Below are 12812 nucleotides of genomic sequence, written 5' to 3'. Positions count from 1 at the left end.
GGGAGAATCTGGGGGTGTCCAGGAGCTGACACTTCAGAGCAGCAGAGGAGTGCCGGACGGCACCCAGGAATCAAGCCGCAGCCGCGGGTGTCGCTCTGCTGCAAGGTGGGGTGATGCCAGGCCTCTCCACACCTGTGGCAGAATCATTACTTGAAATGGTGGATGTCCCCCTCCCCACAGCGTGTTTTCCCCTTTCCCATCCTTATTCTTCACCTGACGTTGAATTTCCATTAGTTGGATGGTATAGGGGCTCCGAGTTGAAATTAGGAGGATGAAAAGAAAGAAATACAATAAGGAGGTTGTGGGCTGAAACGCACATCCACCATACCCATCAGGATATGGAGATGTCTTTGCTCCAACTCCCCAGATAAGTCAGATGTGCTTGAAGCCAGGGGCCATGTCTCTTAAGTCTGTTATAATCCATAAAATTCTCCCTCGAGGCCCCTGCCTCCAAGTGAGCATCCAGTCACTGCTGGTGTCTGGGTAGAACCCTGAGGACAACGAGACCATAAAGTATCAAAATGTGTTATCAACTGTGGGTTATAGATCAGTGAAAAACACAGTTTTCTCCAGATGCTTTTGTCTTTTGCATAAAAATGAAAAGGCAGCAATTTTTTTGACCAAATGTTATTTTCTGCTTGGGTAGCTATTGGAGAATGATGGAGATACAGGAAAGCGGAAATATAATCCCCCCAACAACCCTGACCCCCTTCCCGGCCCCCCCCGCCCCCCAGGTCACCCATGGACACTGACATCACCTAGTAAGTGAAGGACCGCCAAGCCCCAACCCTGCCTGCAACAGACAGCCCTGGAGCCTTCCCAATGGTGGAGTAATTCCTACTTGTGGCCACTAGGTGTCAGGTCAGCTCCAAAAGTCCTTGCGGGGTGTGCTCAGCCAGCTTTGCACTCTTTGCCATGCACTTTCTCTGATCGCCCAAACTTTTGAGGAGACTGGCATGAAATCTGATGCCTGGGTAGACCTCTCCAAGGCTCAGTGTCCTCATTGTGGACCAAGGTAACTAACAGCTACCTTGCAACTTTGTTGTAAGGAAGAAAACCAGGCACCCAGTGAAAGCTCCCTACACGTTCCCCTCCCCCAGTCAGCCCACCCTGGAGCTGGGCAAGACCACAGAGAAGACATGCTCCATTTGGGGGGACTGCACAAGGCACACGCCCTCTGACAATGGCCTGACGGGGAATTTAGCAGCTTGCCAAGTCAGGAGGACTTTCAGCAGAAGGACCCCTGGCAGGAGCTCAAGTACAGGCGTTGGCAGAGGGGCCTCGCAGGAGGAGGCGAGGCCAGCAGGTCAAAGATGGCCCAGAGGCGCTGGCTCACACGCCCAGCACTGAAAGGAGTCAGGCTGCAGCCCGGGGGAGGACACCCTGGGCATGCCCCTCCTCCCACGCCCAGCTCAATGCGGCTCCAGGCACTAACTCTTTGCATCCTCACAGTGACCCTGTGCAATGAAGCCTATTATCCCCATTTTACAGCTGGGGAAATGGAAGCAGGGAGAAGTTAAGCTTCTTGCCCAAGGTCTCCTGCTAGCAAGTGGCCAGGCGGAGATTCAGACCCTGGAAATACGGCTCTGGCTCCTGGCGGCTTAACCACTGTGCGTGCCTCCCTGCCCCTCAGTGGTCTCCACACAGCTTCATGTCAACACGGGGACATGCAGACACACTTGCTCTGTTTACATCCTTTCTAAAACAAAATGAAGAATCACTCAACTGAGGAGCAGGCATGGCCTCCAGGCCAGGCTGGACTGGCCAATGGAAAGGCAGATGGGGATGCTCTGTGGTGGCCATTTCTCGAGGTCAGGTGGATGTACCCTCCCTGGCCCCTGCATTGCTCAGAAACTGCACCAGGGGAGGCAGGATGGGAGAAGAGAAGGAAGCATGTGGAATATCTCGGGGTACCAGCATCGTGGAGCAGTTAAGCATGCACAGGCTGGCGTTTGAATTCTGCCTGGCTTTGCCCATTGCCAGCTTTGTGGCCTTGACTAAGTCACTCAGCCTCTCTGAGTCTCAATCTCCTCAGCTGTAAGTAGAGAGAACAATGGTACCCCTCCCCGCTATGGTGGCTGTGAGGATTTACTGCAATCGTGCGTGTGAAACCCTGAGCCCAAAGCCGGGTACACGTAAGTACCTAATATAATCATGACCGCACGACAGTCATGATTATATAAGAGGGGGTGCAGGGAGCTGTAGGTGCAGCAGGGCGCGTTAGGGGCCAAACTGGGCAGCCACCTATGGAACACTTAAGTACCTAAGTCCTGGGTCTTTGGTATCTTTTTTTTTTTTTTTAATCCTCACCCTAGGATATGTTTTTATTGATTTGAGAGGGGGAGGGGGGGAGAAACACCGATCAGTTGCCTCCCGAATGTCAGGGATCGAACCCAAAACCTAGGTATGTGCCCTGACCGCCCTGACCGGGAACTGAACCAGCAACCTTTCGCTGCATGGGATGACATTCCAACCAACCGAACCGCGCCAGCCAGTACGTGGGTCTTTGAAAGCCATGGGAATCGTGCCAACCTCAGGTTTCGGTTTAAGGCTTGCATAAAATAAAAATAATTTGTCCAGAATCCTAAGAATTGGAGGGAGGAAGGGAGGGAGGGAGGGAGGGAGGGAGGGAGGGAGGTCGGTCAGGGACCAGCAGCACTGTGTGGGCAATGCAGGGGACACAGTGGACACCTGGCATTTTTCTTGGCTGCTGAGGTCTGAACCTCCTTTTTGGGGTGGGGGTGCCTCACTTTACAAGCCTTCGGAGGGGCAGCTGGCACCTAGGACCGTGCCTGCACCAGACGCCGGCTCTCTGGGCTAGATTCAGGAGCCAGTGTCCCCAAGAACCAAGGTCCCCAGGGAACGTCCTCAGGCAGCTGTGTTGCTGCAGCTGGCTGGGGTCCTGGGAGCAGTGGTGGAGGCGATGCGGGTCCAGGGCCTGGGGTCAGCGGGTCAGCGGGGCAAGCTGCAGCCCGGCTGTGTGGGCAGAGTCACAGGGGTCCAGGCTGCCTTGTCAAGCCGGGGCCTGGGGATCGGTCTTCTTTTGTTTTGCTTTAAACAATGACTGGCAAGGCAGGCCTGCGCCTTAACCACTGGCTGCTGACCAACGGCCTGGGGAAAAGAAACAGTTCTCCTTCAGGAAGCAGACATCCTGGCTGCGGTGGAGCGGGGGTGAGGACGCTGGGCCCAGGGTGCCTTTTAAGGTGTTGTTTTGCCACCACTTCAGGGCGCCCTGGATGCACTGGCGTGGGACAGGCCGGCTGGATGCTGTGGCGGCTGGATGAATGAGACAGCCCTGCGTGTGCACATTGTTGTGGCAGAATCAGGAACATAATGGGTTTCTTTCCCAGTTCCTGGCACGGGCTTCAAACACCCTTGGAATTTCCTGAGAGGAGTATCTGCTATGCTAATAAGGTGACTCAGGGTGGGTCCCCAGACAGTCTCAGGGTGGGGCTGGGCACCAGAAACACCCACCACGTGAGCAGAGGTCTGGACTTCCAGCCAACCAAAGGAGAGGGGGTGGGAAACCGAGTCCAACGCCTGCTCGCCCGCTCCGTCAGAACACCTCAGGGACAGCTCTGGACACACAGACTCAGCGGCGCTTCCCGGGGAGTCAGCGCATCCATGAGCTGGGAGGGTGGTGCCTGAGCCCCTGGGGAAAGGGCCGGAAACCCGCTCTCCCTCCCAGACCTCACCCAGTGTCCCTTCATTCAGCTGCTCCTGAGTCATCGTCTAAAGCTGTAATCACAGTACTTTCAGTGGGTTCTGTACGTCAGTCCAGAGAATTATAGAAACTGAGGGGGTCACCGGAGACCCCCAGTTTGGAGTTGGCAAGTCAGAAGGGCGGGGATCCTGGGAACCCCACTTACAGCTGGTGTCTAAAGTGGGGGTAGCCCGTGGGGGGACTGAGCCCTTAACCTGGGGCGTCTGACGCTGATTCTGGGTGGTGAACGTCAGAACTGAATTGCAGTACACCCCAGGTGGGGTGACCTCGGAGCAGTGGACACGGGAAGCGTGTGTATGCAAAGGCATGCTCACACTTGGATTACAGAGACATGGTGTGTGTGCTCGAGTAGTCCACGCCCAACACGAGGCGCTCGCCTGTGCGCTGACACCCAGGCCAGCCTGCTCTCTAGCTGCGGTCCTAACAGCTGGGCTTTGTGGCAGCCACCCGCCCCTTGTACCTCTCTCCTGGCTGTTCCTCTGTTTTCCCAGAAGAGGGCGCTCCAATCCCGTAAGTCCTCCAACTCGGCAAAGCCACTTCAGCTTGGGCTGGTGCAGGGCTCCGTGGGAGTTTGCTACAGGGACCCACACGGACCTGGCAGCAGTTTGTCAAGGGAGCCCTAGGTGAAAGGGAGGCAGTGCAGGCCAGTGGTTAGGGCCGCAGGCTGCCCTGTGTTGGAATCCTGGCCCAACCACCTCCTTCCTTCTTCCCTCCCTCTTTCCCTCCTCCCTTCCCTTCCTCCTTCCTCCCTTCCTTGTTATTTATGGGGGGCCTACTATGTGCTGGGCACTGTGTGTGGCACCAGGTTGCAGCCTTGAGCACTGTTAGTCGGCCAGATGTGAATTCACACGGCCGCTCTACTCCCTTGATGTGGAGCTTAAGCCCTGAGGCGCACATTCAGCAAATAGCCGTGCAAACACCGCCACTGCAATGCCTTCTGGGAAGGAAGGGGACAACGTGGCAGCCATGTGGGCTGGAACCCGTTCCTCCATTAATCTGATTCTCATTATGTGATAATAGGTTCCACGGCCTATGGCTTTGTGAGAACCAATGGAACACTGCGCACAGACCACTCAGCACCCCCACCTCACACACACACACACACACACACACACACACACACACACACACACGCACACACCGTCCCCAGCTCTGCCTAAGTGCTCCTGCGGCGGTGAGGAGGGAGCATTACTGACCTGGAAGCTGGCGGCAGGCCTGGAGCCTGGGCTCAGGCTGTGGCTGCAGGAAGGGGGGTCTAGCAGCCGCTGTGGCCCTCGGAGTCCTCAGGGGCGGAGAAGTGGCTGCTTTCTGTCCCTGTCAGGGCCACCTTCGCTCTAGCCTGGCATGGCCCAGTGAGTGGAGGGGTCACTTCCAGTTCCTAGGCAGGCCCTGACGGCCCAGCTGCCACTGCCAGAGTCCGGCAAAATGCCCCAGGCATTCCTGGACCCAGGCCCCCACCACCCCTTGGCTGAGGGGACTGAACAGCCCCAAGGGCAGCCGCCCTGCCAGGTGGGGGCTGAGCCAGCTGCTGGGCAGTGGAGACAAAGAACAAAGCCATCAGACTTGGCTGCAGGGAGGCCTGGCCTGAAGCTGGCACGCAACCCTGAACGTCCCCTCGGGAAGAATGGCTCTAATGGGGAACAGAAGGCCAGGGCGGGAACTTTTCCACCACCCCTCCCACCGGAGCACTGGGGTTGGCACACTGTGGGCAGCTGGGGGAGCCCTGGCCCCAGTCACCACCCCTGGCCCCCCTCCCCTGGTTGTCTAGGATGGGTGGTACTGTATGGGATGGAGATACCCCTGGCCTCCCTGTGCCTCAGTTTCTCTGGGAGGAAGGTCAGGGTGAGACATCTGAGGACAGTGTAAGATGTGAGACTGCAGAGTGTGTGGATCCTGCCTTCCAGCCAGGGTCTCAGAGACATTCTGTGGTCGAGAGAGATGCGAGGGGGCGGAGGAGGGCCAGAGTTTGCTGGGAGCAGGGTTGGTTTTATGGGTGCAAGATGTGCAGTCACACAAGGCCCCATACTTAGAAAGACCTGGGCCTTGGCTTCATGTTCTCTTGTCACTGTCTTACAATCTATATATATAAGCCTAAGCGACTGTCATAACCAAAACAACCAAACGGATGACCGAACAGGCTGCGTGGGCTGACCAGGCCAGCAGGGGGGTTAGTGAGGGACGACCAAATGACTGAGCATCAGGCTGTGTGAGGCGACCAGGCTGGCAGGGGGTGGCAGTGAGGGGCGATCAGGCTGGTGAGGGGGGCAGTTGGGAGAAACCAGGCCAACAGGGGGGGCAGTTGGGGGTGACCAGGGCAGCAGGGGGGGCAGTTAGGGGCGATCAGGCAGACAGGCAGGTGAGTGGTTAGGAGTCAGTGGTCCTGGATTGTGAGAGGGATGTCCACAATTGGACATCCCCTGAGGGGTCCCAGATTGGAGAAGGTGCAGGCCAGGCTGAGGGACAACCCTACCCCCCACCCCACCCCCAAGTGCACGAATTTTGTACACCGGGCCGCTAGTCTATAATAATAAAAGCATAATATGCTAATTAGACCAGACAGCCAAATGACCTTCCATATGTCATTCTGGATGTCCTTCCAGATGAGACGGTTAGGGGCGATCAGGCAGGCAGGCAGGCAGGCAGGCAGAGGTGGTTAGGGGTGATCAGGCAGGCAGGCAGAGTGATTAGGGGCAATCAGGCAGGCAGAGTGGTTAGGGGCAATCAGGCAGGCAGGCAGAGGTGGTTAGGGGCTATCAGGCAGGCAGGCAGAGTGGTTAGGGGCAATCAGGCAGGCAGGCAGGCATAGTGGTTAGGAGCCAGCGGTCCCAGATTGTGAGAGGGATGTCCAACTGCCAGTTTAGGCCCGATCCCGCAGGGACATCTTCCGAGGGGTCCCAGATTACGAGAGGGTGCAGGCTGGGCTGAGCACACCCTCCATGCACATATATCGTGTGCTGGGCCTCGAGTCTATATATATATAAAACCCTAATATGCAAATAGACCAAACGGCGGAACAATTGAACAACCGGTTGCTATGACGTGTGCTGACTACAGGGGCGCGTGCAGAGCATGGCAGGCATCGGCCGCAGCAGGATGGTGGATCAGGTGAGAGGGGGCGCCAGACCAAGGCTGGTCACTGTCATCGGGGCAAGCCTCTGGTGGTTACTAAATATTCTTTGCTCCCATGTGCCACGGTCCCGCCCAGCCCTGGCAACTGCTGCTGGCGCCGGCCCCACTCACACCCACTGCCAGCGCTGGAGCTGCTGCTTGCACCTGCTGCCAGCATCCAGCACCAGCCCCGATTGCCCCTGAGGGCTTCTCCACCTCCCCCTGCTCCTGAGGGGTGATCGGGGCAGCATCCGCCACTCACACCCACTGATGGGGCAGGCCCCAATAGCTCCACGCAGTCAGCAGGAGCGAGCGGGGCCGGTGCTGTCAGCTCATGGGAGCGGTGGCAGTGGAAGCAGGACTGCAAGCAGAGAGGGGACCAGGGGCCGCAGCAGGAGGGGCCAGGCGGGGGCGTGGAGTGTGGGCTGAGACCTGCCCCTGTGCCCACCGCAGCCTCGTGGCCCACAGTTCCTTTCAAGGTGCACAAATTTGTGTACTGAGCCCCTAGTTCTTAATAAATTTTAGACAAGTTATGCTTCTGGTGCTGCCTGAGGGTATGGACATTTATCCATAAAGGCCTTCCTGTCTGGGAAGCAGAACTGGAGGGTGGTGGATCCACCAACCCATCTTCCCCTGCAACAACCCTGATGAAGGTGAAGAAACTGGAGAGGCCTCCTGTGGGCTTTGGCCGGACGGGATTGGGGTTTCCAGAAGAGAGAAAGAACAGCCCTGACCTCAACAGGTGGCAGGTAAGGCCAGGAAGAAAGAGAGGCAGGGGCCAGAGGGGTGGTGCCCCTTCTCCTCGGGCCCTGGGCTGCCTCTTCCACAAATGAGGTTGTGGGGAGCACGGATGATCCCCAACGACTGGAACTGGCCACTGGAGGAGGTTGGGAGGCCCATGGGGAGAGGAGAGTGGAGGCGGCGAGGCCTCAGAGCCAGGCGAAGGGCTCCTCAGGGGCCCCTGGTCTCCAGCCAGGAGGTAATTCAGAAATTTCTCCAGAATGCTGCAGGAGCCTGCTGGCCTTGCTCCCCCAGCCTGAGCCAGCAGAGCCGGGCAGACTCCTGGTTCCCGCCTCCCAGAGGCCTGCCAGCTGCCCCTCCCCACCCACTACAGCTGGTCCCAGGTCAGACAGTGCTGGGAAGCGAGCTGGCAGGAGGGGCCCAGGGCTGGGGATGATCCAGCTTCATAGAAGGGGGTGGAGAGGGGCCTAACCTTGTGTGTCTTAGGGGGTGAGGGGGAAAGGGAGGAGGTGAGACTTAGCCTTGAGAGGTCTGCCTGGGGCCCAGCCTGGAGCCCCGCCAGCTCTCAGAAACCAGGCCCAGTCCCTGGCAGAAACTGGCCAGGCCAGGCAGGAGGCAGGAGCCCTGGGCAGCACCTGTCTCAACGTCCCCACCTTCTGTCCTGAGGCTGAGAACTGGCTACAGGAGCCTCCGTCCTGGGCATCTCCCAGGATCCCGCCCTGCTGACCCCATCGCCACTAGAATGCAAAGGTCCTGGGAGCCTCGAGTCCCGGGCATCCCTTTAGCTTTCATTCCTCACATTGTAGGAAGTTTGTGGGCGGCCAACCTGAGTAAGACCCAGGGAAAAGGGCGAGGGAGGGGATTCGGTGAAATTGGCAGCAAAGACTTGCTTCTGCAGGGGAGGATGGAAGCGGGCAAAAGGGTAGATGAACTTACCAGTTTCACAATGTGTCCTGGGCAGGCTTCCTGGCCGTGGCCCCAGCTCACAAACACGTGCCAATCTCTGCCTCCCTCCCCTTCCTCCCCTTCCTCCCCCCTGCTCAGGCGGCGTAGTGGCTCCTTTGGGCCCCCTCACGCTTCTGAGGCCTCTCATGGCTTCAAAGGTTTGCTTCTGTTTTGCTGCTCTCCTTGCCTATACCCTCCCATTGCTGCAGATAGGGAAACTGAGGCTCAGAAGGTTAGGTGAGGTCAACAGCTAAGTGATCATCACAACCAAAAGGCACGGCGGCGGCTGCCAGCCTCGCCGAGGTCCTCCCTGGACAGGGCAGCGGAGCTCGAGTCAGATCCCGTCTTTGCCACTAACTGGCCAGTCACCACCCACTGGCTGCAGGGCCTTGGGCCAAACACTTGACTTCTCCCAGCTGTAGCTTTTCACTGTAAAGTCCCCTCTCAGGGTCATTGTGAGCACATACTTCACTGGAGATTATGGGGGGCGGGGAGGCGGGGGCGCTTGGCTCATGCCTGGCTCAGAGTTGTCACTCAACTGATACCGTCCACCCCTAACCCGAGCTCTGTCCCCACATTCCCACTGCTCAGAGGCAATTCCGAGCCCGGTCCTCAGACTCAGGGTGCCATCAAGCCAGCTGAGACCTGGACACAACACTAGCAGAGCTTCCCAGGCCCCAGCTGAGCTCCAGCCCCAATGCTGCAGAGCCAGTGTGACCCTCCAGTGCCTTTTCTCCGCCCAGGTCCAGCTGCCACAGCCTCGGGAGGAGTGGTGGCGGGGAGGAGGGGGGGGCAAAGGGGGAAGGGGAGGTGAGCTGTCTGAACTCTAAAGGCCCAATTTCAGTTGCCTTCCATTGTTGAAAGAATCCCAAAGTATCCTGACTTACCTCCAGTTCTACCCAATCCACAAACACTGCAGAACACAAATCTTCCCTCATCATCTCCTTTAAGAATAAGAAGGTCCCGGGACAGGCCTCTACATCTGCAGGGCCTTGGAGGGTCCCCTCTGGTTACTCCCGAGGGCAACTCTGCCAGCTGCACCCTCCTCCTGACCAAATGATCTTCTGATAACATGGCCCCGGCCTGACCCTCTGACCTCCACTGCCCACCCACCCACCCCCAGCGACCTGCTTTTTCTCCGCCCACCTGACTCAGTTCCCCCTAAGCAGAGTTTTTACCTTATTGTCCTCCCCTCCTGTTTTGACCTCTATTCCCGCCTGAGGCCTGACACTTGGCCTAGACCTCCAGCCATGAGCTCTACCGCTCTGAGGAAGCTGGCTGGGCAGAGAGAGGGTTGTGGCCCTCGATCTTGTGAACTGCCTGGGGCTAGAGGGGGTGGGGACACAGAGGGGCTCAGAGCACAGGCTCCAGACCCCATAAGATCCCATTTGCCTTGGGCCAGGGCCCCCTCATGTTGCAGCCTGCAGATGTGGGAGGCAGCCTGTGTCCAGGGGGAAGGGGAGGGGGTAAGAGAAGGCAGTGAAAGCCAAATGCCGCGGACCCGCCGGAAACCTGGCCAGGTCGCCAAAACAGTGGCCGACCCAAGCCCAGGCCTGCCTTTCCCTGTGGTCAGCAGTAGCGGCTTCGTGTGTTAAGCTTGGAAACAGCTGATAAAAGGGTGTTCTCACCCTCTTGTCCAGAGGTCCCTCCAGGCTGTGTGACTGAGCAGAGGGCAGACACCTGGGAGGGAGGGAGTCGCCAGCCCTGCACCGGATGAGAGCACAGAGGGACTGGGCAGGGAACCTGACCCTCCATGAGTGAGCTGGGAAAAGACAGAGGCCACCAACGGGGTCCAAATCATGACTCAGCCACTCGCCGGTTTCCGTGACCTTAACCTCACGGCGTCTCTGCTTCGTCGTCTGTAAAATGGGAGCAAGCATACTCCCCTCACAGGTTGTGGTGAGGAGTGAATGCTGCGTGTGGCTGGAGACGGAGGGGTCATGCGTGGTCATTTGTCAATTACAGTGGTTACTTCCTAACTTTTCTATGTATGTGACACATGTCAGTGCATGTGGAGCTGTGCACGCACGTCGAACGAAGTTGGAAACCCAGTAGGTGTTCAGTGACTGTTAGGCTTCTCTCCACGGGGCGCCACGAGGGGTGTGTTACCGCGGCATCCCCCGGGGGCTTGTCACTCTCCCCTTCCCCGAGAAAGAACCCCCTGCACTTTTCAGGAAAGAACCTTGGGGTGAATCTTAGCTCATCCCCTCATAAGGTCCCTTTGCTTCAAGAGATCCGGGGGGGTTCCGGGGGGTCATCCTGGGATGGGCAGATAAGCTCAGCCTGCCAGGATCCCAGAAACAGGAATTCCTGGGGAGGCCTGGACTCGATTTTCCGGGGACGCTCTTCCACTCTTCCTTATACGTCTCCCAGCAGAAGTCTTACCAGATACCAAGAGGGGAGAAGCCGGGAAGTGGGTAGGAGCAGGGGGCTGGGAGGCAGTGTTTTTAAGGTCCCGCCCTCTGGTCATCTCTGAACGGTTCATCACTTGCTGTCTGGGGCTCTCCCAGAGCAGGGAGACTCAAAGCTTGGCCCCACTCCTTCTACGAACTCCTCCCTCGGATCCAGGATGAGAGAAGTACAGAGATTGTCAGCCAGCATTTAGATCCCTTCAGAGCAATTTGACAGTCATTTTATGTCAGTTGAATCTAATAATAAAAAAATTTGGCTTGCATTTTGTATGCCTCTTTGTTCGTTTCACCCCCCCCCCCCCAGCCATTCTTTTGTGTTGTATTTTACAAAAGAAATGGCCCGTCATCGATGAGAAATTAAAAAGAAAACAATTGGGTCTGGACCACAGAGAGCTGGAGAAACTCAGCTCCAGATGTCTCTTCATCTTGGACTTAGAGACCTTACTGTCCACATGTGACATTAAAACATGCCGCTTAGGGAGACGGCACACAGGGGGTGCCAAAAAGCCCCACCCCCACCCTCCCCCCAGCAACACCCCAACCTGGTCAGCTCCCTCCCCCCTCCTGTTCACAATCCTTCCCTTCCCCCAAAACCCGCAGGACTTTCTGTCTCCACCACTCATTTGGCAATTTAGCTAATTGAAAAATAATAATAATTGAGTGCAAGGCTTTGTGCTATGAAATTACCCAGGCACCCCCTCCATGGAGCTGGCCTCTTGTGGCTACTTTGCGTCTATTGCTGACACATGACGGCTTGTGGATGCGAAATCCTCCTCTCCTAGCTTTCAGGCTGCCACCCCCGCCCCCCTCCCCCCCCCCCCTCGCCCCGGCACCGAGCCCAAGGCCAACCCTTCCCAGCGCCCACCCCCTGCTGAGCACAGGCGGCAGATACACAAACACACAAACAGACGCAGCAGTGGAACTGCCCAGGGGGTTGGCAGCAGGTGGGGAAAGGGAGGAGCAAAGAATTTTTTTCCTTTCACATTCAGGTCCAAGCACCAGAGCTTTTTTTTGTTTGTGTTAAAACATATTGATTTTTTTAAGTCAAACATGCACAAGGCAAGACACTCAAACTAGACAGAGAGCGGGCAATGGAAAGGGAGTGTGCAGCCCCCTGCAGGACCCCATTTGGAGGCAGCCACTCCTATCCTCCCTTCAAAGATGTCTCCGTCTACGGCACTGTCGCGCAGCCCGTGTTGTTGTTGTTTTAATCCTCATTGGAGGATACTTTCCCATTCATTTTCAGAGAGAGTGGAAGGGAAGGAGGAGTGGGGGGAGAGAGAGAAACATTGATGCAAGAGAGACACATGGGTTGATTGCCTCCTGCATGCACCCCAACCTGGGCTGGGGATTGAGCCTGCCACTGACGTACGTGCCCTTGACTGGGAACCAAACCCGAGAACTTTTGGTCCATCGGCCGACCTTCCAGCCACTGAGCCAAACCGACCAGGCCCTATGCCGTTTTTTTTTACGTGTGTATTTTTTACAGCAGTGAGAACACACACGCCCCTCCACCTCTGCACTGAGCCTGTTCTGTTTCCATATGGGATCGCGCCATCAGCTGCCTGCCCTCACGGGCTGTCCTCTGAGCCTTCTTTCTCAGGGGTCCAGAGCTGGCTGCTTCCTCTGAAACCTGCTCTTCCAGGGATGCAAACGGGGCCTCGGGTGCAGGCACCTGCCCGCTGTGTCAGCGTCGCCTGAGACAGATCTGGGGCCACACCCCAGGCCGGGGGTTAGCAGAGGGCACCTGGGGTCTGTGTTTCTTTAAAACGTTGCAGCCCAGGAACCTGCCAGATGTAAACACTGGCCGATTATCCGCTCCTCTCTAGTTACACGTGAGGAAACGGAGGCTCGGGGCAGAGAAATGATTGCCCAGATCACAC

The sequence above is a fragment of the Eptesicus fuscus genome, chromosome 5, assembly GCF_027574615.1.
Source record: "Eptesicus fuscus isolate TK198812 chromosome 5, DD_ASM_mEF_20220401, whole genome shotgun sequence".
Taxonomy (NCBI): Eukaryota; Metazoa; Chordata; class Mammalia; order Chiroptera; family Vespertilionidae; genus Eptesicus; species Eptesicus fuscus.
Note: the sequence above shows the minus strand (reverse complement) of the source record.